Source organism: Neolamprologus multifasciatus, chromosome 11 (genome assembly GCF_963576455.1).
Source record: "Neolamprologus multifasciatus chromosome 11, fNeoMul1.2, whole genome shotgun sequence".
Lineage (NCBI taxonomy): Eukaryota > Metazoa > Chordata > Actinopteri > Cichliformes > Cichlidae > Neolamprologus > Neolamprologus multifasciatus.
The window spans coordinates 16,041,223-16,051,207 of NC_140449.1; the positions used below are offsets into that span (position 1 = coordinate 16,041,223).

Consider the following 9,985-nt stretch of genomic DNA (forward strand, 5'->3'; position numbering starts at 1 on the left):
AACCAACACAGGGTTAAAACCAATAAGGCTGCTGTGAATCACCTCTAATTTTCTATTTGGGATTCTGGAGACATTCTTATATTAAACAGCTCAGAAAACACTGTTTTGCTAAAACTGTTCCTAATCTTGTGATGTTTTTTTAAAAAACAAAAAAGCAAAACAGCACCATTCCCCTGCAAGTTTAGAAGTATGCCAGGGTGGATTTCTGTTTTTAGTAAGAGTTTGTTCCTTAGAGGTATAACAGGGAGTTAGGCCTCTCTAGGTCACGTTGTCCAAACTCAGGAAGGGTTGTAACTTGCAGGGTCCAAAATTAGCAAATGGAGATAGATTCCCCACTGGATGCATGAAGGTGAGGATATGCACTGGCAGGTAAATGTTTGTACTGAAATAGTTATGGGGAAAAAATGTATGCTTAAAGTCTCTACTGCGTTTTGGTGTCATTCACGACCTGCTTTTGTCCTTTGATTAAGACCTGCCCCATACTCTGCAAACATCTGCAAGAGCACCTAGAGTATGAAGAGCAGGGATAAGTTCATTTAAAATGATCAAAAACATTTAATGTGTATGAAACCTTTATATTTTATGTTTTATTATTCTGCACATTTACAATTTTCAGATCAGGAATTCATGCATTCAGTTAGCCTTCAAACAATTTTGAAAATATTTAGCTTAAATTTTCGAGCTTCGACTTTAATTTTGTTTTATTTCATGTACTCAAATTAAAGTGTACACACCACAGAGAGGCTACTCATCATTTTAGCTGGTTAAATATTTGCATGGCTGGTAAACTTTTTCATCTACTAGACCCCTACTAGGCCAGTGAGTCAAAAAGTTAAATTCAGGCACTTGTTGTAGGACAGTAAAAGCAACACATGCTTGATCCAGCAGAGCCTGTAAAATATAGAAAGTCTACCTGATTTAACAACAATGATTCATGCTCACTTCCATGACTTTTGTTTTTGTTGCAAACTGTAGCGTTACCGTGCAGTTCAGTGTGTTCCTAAATCTTGCAGGAAACATACCCCTAATTTTTCAATTGTAATTATCCCACAAACAATGAGGTCACTGTCAACAAAGCACAGGGGTTAAAATGTCCTTGTCTGTCATCTTATTTCTGCTTTGCTTTAACTGCTCAATACTGCTGCGCTTTGCATATTTATAAGCATTCTGATCACTGGGCAGCTAATCATTATAAATATCACATTGCTAATTGCTTTATGAGGTCGCTCGAGTGAGAAATACAATAACAAACACATGGTTTCTGCACTCAAAATAGCAAGAAAGAACCGTTTCCGGCACGTTTGATCACATTTCCCCTTCTAAAGAAGTCATCCGTTGTACTGTTCAAGGGTAACCAACCACTGTCTTATAACTTTATTATTCGTTCTTAATCGGTTTATAAATATTTATGAATCGCCAAAGCCACCCTGACTTGCTGCTGAGATTGAAGCCTGAGCTGGAGTATGTACATTCCAAGGCAGCCATGGGTTGGAAGGAGAGAGATAGCGTGGACAGGAGATTTGTGACAGAGCGGAGCATGAAACCCATCAGTTGATGAGTGGAAATCCCTACTTTCTAATTAATAGAGGTACACAGGCCACAGGGATAAGGAGGATCAGGGAAATGAAATCAGCAAAAAGATAGCATCACTCATTTCTGAGGTCCATTGTCACACTTCAGAATCTGCTGTAATGAATCACTCAAGCATTCTGGAGATACATTTGAATGGTGGGGGAAAATTCATTGTCCGGTGGAGAGCATTCGATAAGGATCTTTTCTCTTGCCTCTCCCTCTTCTTCAGCCTCTTCTTTCCCGCTTTTGTCAAAGGGCCCTCTGATCAAAAAGCGAAATCAAGGCTCAAGCAACAGGTGTGCTGTCTGAAAGGCTGCCGCAATCTGCAAGTGAACTGGAAAGCTATCTTGGATAAAGAAAAATAAAAGCCCGATTCGAGAAGTTTCAAGGGATTGGCTTCTCGGGATCAGCCGAAAAAGTCATGATGGGGCGAGATGCTGCAGGAGCTGGAGTTTATGATTTTACTAAAAGCCCTTGACAGAACAATTATTGAACAAAGGCTGGAGTCAGCCTGAATCGTTTTATATACTTACTTACTTCTGAGATCTAACATCTGGCACCGCACTGACCTGAAAATAAAGCAGGCACGTCTGAAGAATGTGTCAAGTAGGATTTTCAGCGCTCTTATGCCATCTTATGAGATGAGATGAGTTTTTATATCAAATGCAACATGAGAAACGGACTAAAAGAGCATGTAACACTCACTGGTGGGATCTTAGATCGGATAAGATCGGTCATGTGAGGGACAACGGCAGCTGCCAGTCTGCCCTACCCTGATGTGCTACACCATTAACCTTTAACCTTCATGCTTTCCTTAAAATCAGAGGTGTCCCAGAGAAGAAGGTTTTAAGCCTCTCATCTGTTTGTAACCACCGTACGACATTAACAGTTTAATCAGCTTCTCTTTAAGAAATAAGAGAAAATGTGAGCCTAAGCCCAGCACACATTAGCTGCTTCTCACAGAGGCTGGCAGGCTGAACACAGCTCCTCGACATCCCGAAACGCTCGATGGCGAAATGTGGAGACGACATGAAATGAGAAACAAAAATGCAGCATATATCTTTCCATATCATGCATCCTCAGAGGGGATTTGCCAGAACTGCCTTTAGACATTATTATTCTTGTTTGCAAAATGCACCGAGAGCATGTCTCAAAAAAAAAACACACAAGTGAGTAAATACACAGCAGTTTCTGTCTTCCCTCTTTAGCCTTTGTCTTTGTTTGCTTTCCAGAGATAATTTAAGTTTGCAGTTTCTAAGTAGTTCAATCCAACCCAGGGGAGCCATTCCCCAGTGAAACAAGATTTTTTTAAATATTCTTTTTCCTTCCCCTTTTTTTTAACTTCACTACTTATATCCCAATGCAATTATTTAATACTCGTATACACCCACTCATAGTCTGTATATGAGATATGAATTTAATTGTATGTTACTTTTTAATTACAGGAAAAATCTAACTTGTAAGATGATGGGCTGGAAGGTGCCATTGCATTGTTATTTTTTTTTTTTTCTTCATCCTCGTTTTCTGATTATGTGAGCTGGGCTCCTTTGCTAAGCGATGATAAGCAGAATTTCCATGTTCTCTGCATAATTAATCCATCTTTGCCTCTCTTCATGCCAACTCTGCCGTTATCGCCCGCACATGCCTGAATTGCAAAAGAATCCTCTCTTCAATTGGAACTTATTGATATTCTAAAAAAACTGGAAATCCTCAAATTTAAGCCACAGATTGTTAAATGGATTAATTTCGCGGCAATCGCAAGCATCTAACGCGGGGAGACAGGCAAAGCAAATTGAAAGTGTCTCCTGTTTGTGGAGTTATAGTCCCAAATGATAGGGTTTATTGGCATGTTTTTTCCCCCTCCATAGTCAAAAAAAATTACCATTTATTTGCATGCCATAAAATACTTTTATATGGTTGAAAATTCAGAGGAATTCCTTTCAATGCCTGTCGTTGGCTTCATGATAACAACTTCAGCTTCCCACATCTGGACGCTTTTGATACTGCCTGAAAGGAATGTCTGAATATTTAATATTTTTATCTGTTTTTTCATCGATGGTTTCACCATTAAGGGTGGCTCTGCTGTTTGCATGGAGCCTGGCAGATGTAGATTTATTTCCTGAGCTGTCTACGGCCTGCCTTTCTGTGAATATACTGATGCATTTTTTTCCCCCGTTTTGCTGTGCACTGATGCCTCTGCATATGTAATAAACCAGCAGACACACTTATAAAATACATCAACAGACTGTATTATAGTGCTGCGTTCAGCTGTGAGTCTTCAGTTACTTCTGCATATATGGAGGGGGTGGACTACACACATCAAATATAATTTACTTGACCTCATAAAAATGAATAACGCTAAATCACAAGATGTCAAAACACATGAGGGGCTCGCGTGTGAAGCAGGAAATTTGTCATTTGGACGTTTTGGTGTACAAACCTCTGCCTTACAAACGATGCTGTATTGAAGCATGGACAAAATCACTACAGTGAACTATAACGTAGAGCACATATTGACTGATGCTTGCACTAGGGAAGATGTTTACGCCCCTGGTTTCCTCTAATATTAAAGAATACTGTGATAGACTTTTAAACATCAGCACACAGTTATGAATGGCCTTTTTTTTAGATTCAGCTGAAAATGAAAATACAAGTCTTCAGCCCCTGTCTGATCTAGGGGCTGCACAGCTGAGAGCTGGTGCGCTTCCTCTGGACACCGAGGTCGACGGATTTAAAAATATTCAAGAGAAGAAATAAATGTGTGAGCTGAGGGGAAAGTCGGGGATGTGGGTATTTAAGAGAGGGTCATTTTTCATGAAACGACTCAAAGGGAAGTCCTGAAATGCTCTGGCACGCAGATGATCAAAAATGACAGCGGCTGTTAAATTTAGATGTGTGTAACCTGGGCATGATTTATTAGTTTTCTCTCTAATTTCTCCAGTATCGTACAGTACGTGTCTGTGTCACAGGTTTATGAATGTTGCTCCAGAAAAGAAGTTCCTCAAGACATGACTGTGAAATTTTTTTGCCTTTATTTATTATTATTTATTTGGCCAAGAAGAAGAAAATACTTGATCTAGTTTGCTGGAATAACAGGTTTGTTATTAAAAATTAATTTTTAAGTCTTTTTGTGTCTAAAAATGTGAAAAATATTACTTCAGAGTAAATTTGATGCAAACTTTCAGATTTAAACGTATTTCCAGTGACCTTGAATCGGTTTCCGCTCGTGTTTAATTTGGATAATATATATTTATGAAGATCATTTTAAAAATACAATTTAGCAGTAGAAAATAAGACACTATAACTTCTCATGGATATCGTAATGAGATTATTAACGGTCATTTTGGGTTGATGTGAAAGCCTCACTCATTCATTCCCTCATTGATTCATTCCACAGGCTGCTTTCCTTCTAATGTCAGATCACTTTTCCTACTCTCTTAATAATGCAACCCTATTATTATTATTTATTTATTTTTAGAAGTGAACCTCCTTTAAACAAGAAGGGATATTTATGATTTTAATCCATAAAAAGACTTGCCGGTTATCCCTTGGAGGTGTCACGATCTCAGCTTTTGACCACATAAAAAAAGACACTGAGATTAGCAGGAAGAATATGCTGCCCTGTGGTTCGCTCTCCTCCTCCTTCTCCTTGTCCTCTTCCTCTTTTACAAAAAAACCCTTTTATTTACAGATTTACACACTCCCAATGGGAGGAGCAAAGTTTGTTCATCCCGCCCTCTTTAGTATTTTCATCACTTCTCTAGACTTGCATGTTTTGGTGTACTCTAAAAATGCTTTAGGGTTGTGTGGCATTTTGATTGCTGTTTTTTTCCCTCTCTCACTCTTTTTTTCTTTCTGAAGCTTCCGTCTTTTTGTCGTTGTTGTTTTGTATTTGTTTGCTGCTCCGTTTCAAAGCACACTGTACATTACAGCATATCTCCCTCGGTTAACGAAAGATGATAAAGGGGGAAGGGGGGGGGCACTGGATAGAGGTAAGAAGAGTGAAGCCTCCCTGGAAAGTGTTGGCGCAAAGGCCTCCAGGGCTGCGGGTGGTTTTGGCAGCTCGGCCAGCGGAGTGGGCACTCTCTCAGACATCTGTTTGCTCACTGCTGCTGGAGCTGCTGGCTGGATGGATGTGGGGTGGGGTGAGGTGGGCTGGCGGTGGCGGTGGGGGTGGGGGTGGGGGTGGTTGGAGAGCTGGAGCATTCAGCCACAAACCTGCATCAGCACCAACATCTTACTCAGAAAAGACAACAACAACAACAACCCAGTATCACAGCTCGAGCAGCGCCCGTTCAGAACAGGCTGACTCCGTCTCACAGCACGAGTGAGTGATTGAAGTCATCTGTCGCGGGGGGAATGGGAAGTGTCAGCAAATACACAGCTGATTTGAGGTTGCCAGCACTTAGCTGCGATGATCCAACAACACTGGTCTTGAACTGCAAACCAGATGCATGATACTGTCTAGACAGTTATTATATGCACCCGCTAACATTTAAACATCACTTCAGTGTGTATCGCTGTGATAAACAAGAAGCTTTAGAGAATCCTGCTGCTTTGAAAAGAGGACAAAGCAAGGAGATGAGCTTTTGCTAACCCAGCCACACACTGCTAAACAATCAAAGTTAGTTTTGACTTGTATTCATCACATGCTTTGACAAATCCACTAAAATGATGGAATACATGATGAAAAAAGATCATAGTTACCAAAGAAGTGTCCAAAAGAACTGGAAATGAGGCAGTATCACAGTACGTCCACATGCACTTTCACCTGCAGCTCATGCTGTGCATCACTACTGCACTCACACTGTAGTGAAAGTGAAACAGAAAACAGCTGTTAGATTTATACTGTGATACTGGCCGATTAAAGTTTTCTAGACGGTAGATGTCAGCGTTGCAGAGCTGCATGCAGGTCATTTTAAGGAAAAAGGAAAGCAAAGAAAAGCTGTTCTGGAATATTGTGCAAAAACAATATGAAAACTGCCTTCATTTGGTCCTGAACAGCTCATTCTTCTCCCTGCTGCCTCTCTTATAAAGCATATCTATAAATCAAGGACATAAACAGTTATTATGTACGTGCCAAACCAACCCTCCATCCCACATCATTCTAAAACCGCACACACATACACAGAGCTCACTTCCTCGCGAGACAAACCAATCCCCAACAGCCAGAGGGTGACACCGCAGCAAACTCATAACACCGATGTCCAAGTTGAGCTGCTGAGGCTCGCTCTTTAAGGAGCAGGTTCCTATCCGCACGATGGCTGTCACTCCCAGTGCCACCGGACATGTGTGATCCCATAAAGAAATCAACCTAGTAATTTGTCATGCCAGACTCCCTGTGATATTACTCAGTTACTAGAGCAGCTTACTTAAACAGTATAAGACTGCAGCTGTTATTGAGGCAATAACTCCATTGAAGGCCGTCATAAAATTAACACAATACGCAGATAACACTGATTTTATGATTATTTATTAAACAACTTCAAGCACCTCGTCATGTTACTGAACTCTAATATCACCTAAAACTTAACTGCTGTTTTGTAGCTGTGTTATGATGCAGTCACATGCGTTTAGGGAGTGTATGAAAATTAAAAGGGGTGGGAGGTTCAGTAAGGGGTCACCTTTATGCATTTTTGGACGTTTGCTTTTGCAGGAAGGTGGTCACACTTGTTTTTTGAGTGGGGTAGCCCTGAACTTACTCATGTCAGAGTTTCTTCATTTGAAGATTAGAAACCTACTTTACTTATGGTAATCCTTTATGGTGACAAGATAGTTGTATTTTTGTAATTAACCATATATATATCACTATTTAACTTCTCACTTTTTAACTTCATTTTATTTTAAAGGCTTTGAAGTGTTATTCTTTTTTCTTTTTTTGGGAAACAGCAGCATGCTTGTAGATATACATTTACTTGGGTTTAAAATAAAATGCCAGGGATGGCTTGTGACAGTTCTGCCAATAGCTTCCAATAACACTAACTGCTAACATAACATTTTTTTAATTGTTACCTAAAAATTTTTTTTAAGCTTGCAGGTAATAGACATACTAAAATGTAATTATTCTTTTTCCTTTTTTTTTTAATGAACATGATGAAACCACCAGAAAGCCCACCTCCACTGCCCCTGACACTGAATGGCATCCCCCAAATGTGACTTGGCAGTTCTAATCAAATGATTTAGCACATTAAATCAACCTTTCCCCCCGTAATCTGATTATGTGAGTGCACTGCACTGCATCTCCACAGCCTACAGTATACCTTAACCTATTAATATGACCAACCTTGTGTCAGTGATTTCCCTTGCGATGGAAACAGTATCATGTTAATTATCACAACCATCTGGTCTGAGCAGCGAGGAAAAAAAAAAAAAAAAAGCTTTCTCTTCCTCTCGCAGATTTGTACCTGTCAATCAAAGTCTGCTTCAAACAAGCCACTGGGGCTCAGAAACAGCACAGAAGAACCAAGCTCCAGTCTCAGAGGATTTAGGAGTAGCGTTAAATTAATCTTCAGCTGGCAATTTGACTCTCCTGTCTCACTGTGTTGTTGCACTTACCACAAATCATTATTGATTTTGGTGCTGGGTTCCTAATATGGCCAGTAAACGCTATTTATGGATGTTTAACATGGTAATTTTACAGAGTGTGTGTGAGAGAGAGTGTGTGTGTGGATGGGGGGGGCAACTGCTTCATTTTTAATCTTGTAAAAGGTTTCAGTGGGATTTTACTTGTGAGTTTATTGTGTGTGTTAAACATGTTTGACATAAAAAATAATGGCTGCTTGTTTATCTGTTTAACACTCGGTCTTTGTTTTGAAAAGATGAGAATTTTAAGAGAGACTATCAGAGTACGTACAGTGTTACAAAGCTGGGATAAAGATTCCCTGTTTGTGACTGGCACTGTCCCGTGACATCACTGCGTTTGGATCATGACCAATGCTGCATATAAGGAAGACAGAAAGAAGGGGGCTAAATTAAAGAAAAGAAAAAAAACTTTAGCCACCAAAGGAAGAAGAGACAAATCGCAGAGGCTCGTGAGACAGATGCTCTTCTCAAGGTGAACCACCGCTGACCCGTCTGCCACATAAATTATTCTGTAGTTTCAGACTCCATTCCAAAGTTGTGGAATTGGGTTACAAGATAATTTCACAGGCCACTTGCTTGTCTTCCTTGGCAGTCCAACTGGCTAATTGAAGAGAGTGATTTCCAGTTTGGGCAACTATTCAGAACATGGCAGTCAAAATCGGAATGATTTCAAGGCTCTTCCCTTTTCTGTCTGTCTGTCTCTTTTTAAATATTCAGAATATATATATATATATATATATATATATATATATATATATATATATATATATATATTTTCTTCTTCTTCTTCTCTCAAACAGGTAGAGTAATTGTAGGCATGAGAAGCCGCTCACATTCTGACTGACAGTTTATCAACTGTTTATTTATCAGTGGGGGGAGCTCTGTTCCAGAGTCCATTTGAATATATTTACAATAAAAAAAAAGAAAAGAAAAAAAACAATTGAAAAAAGTTGCTTATATTTTTTAAGTAATTCACCACGAGCACTTCATATGCTGTTTAGCAATTTTGATAACAAATATAAGTGTGTTAAAAAAACCCAAACAAACAAAAACTGCACCGTATGTAACTTCTTTAAACTCTTGGCCAAAAGGTCAACATATTAAGGTCAGAGCATCCAAGTGCATCATGGGAGAATGAGCGGCCAAACTGAGTCGGAGTTAATCCTGGTGTGTTTCAGGCTCATTATTAAATTATAAGTGCATGGCTCTCCCCTAAAAATAATCTTTAGAGTGTCAGTCTTTAAGATGACAAAAAAAATGTAAAAAAAAAAAAAAAAAAAAAAAGGATAAAGGGCACTTAAATAAAGCTCGTGTAAAGCGGTAAGTAACAGAAATGTCCTCATTCAGATAAAGCGGTAAAAATTGTGTTTGTCCGAATCAAATGATTAGTGTTTTGCTTATATTTGAACCTGTAAAGCCACACTGTGGAGGGGACCGGAGCCCCGCTTGTCTCCATCTCTGATTTTTATTTACCCCCTTAAAAAAACCAAAAAACAAAACAAAAAGCAGGACGCTAATTAATAAGGGGAAGTTAAAGTAATTGTGGATCAAGTGAAGTTCACGAAGCCGCGGCTACGGTACCCGGGGAGGAACAAACCTTATCTTCAAACAAAAGCGCGAACACGCTTTCACCTCCCCAGTCAGTCCGTGCGGATCGCGGCGAAGCGCAGCCTCATCACGGAGAACGGTGCTGAGAAAGAGAGAGAGCGAGAGAGAGGGGAGCGAGAGAGAGAGGGAGGGTGTGTGTGTGTGTGAGAGAGAGAGAGAAAGCCAGAGCCAGAGAGACGAGAAAGATAAAGGAAAGACAGACGGAACGATAGACTTGTGCGTA

General features: G+C 39.8%; 1 protein-coding gene across 2 annotated transcripts in view; it reads left to right on the plus strand.

The window, feature by feature from the left end:
* The first annotated feature begins 9,727 nt into the window (after positions 1-9,727).
* zfpm2a (zinc finger protein, FOG family member 2a) overlaps positions 9,728-9,985 on the plus strand; it is a 121,044-nt gene continuing 120,786 nt past the window's right edge. Inside the window, exon 1 of one of the 2 annotated variants that reach the window (XM_085176647.1) lies at positions 9,728-9,985. This exon is cut by the window's right edge and continues 205 nt beyond it. The gene's annotated coding sequence lies outside the window, so the exon portion shown is untranslated. The other variant, XM_085176646.1, reaches the window with a different exon arrangement.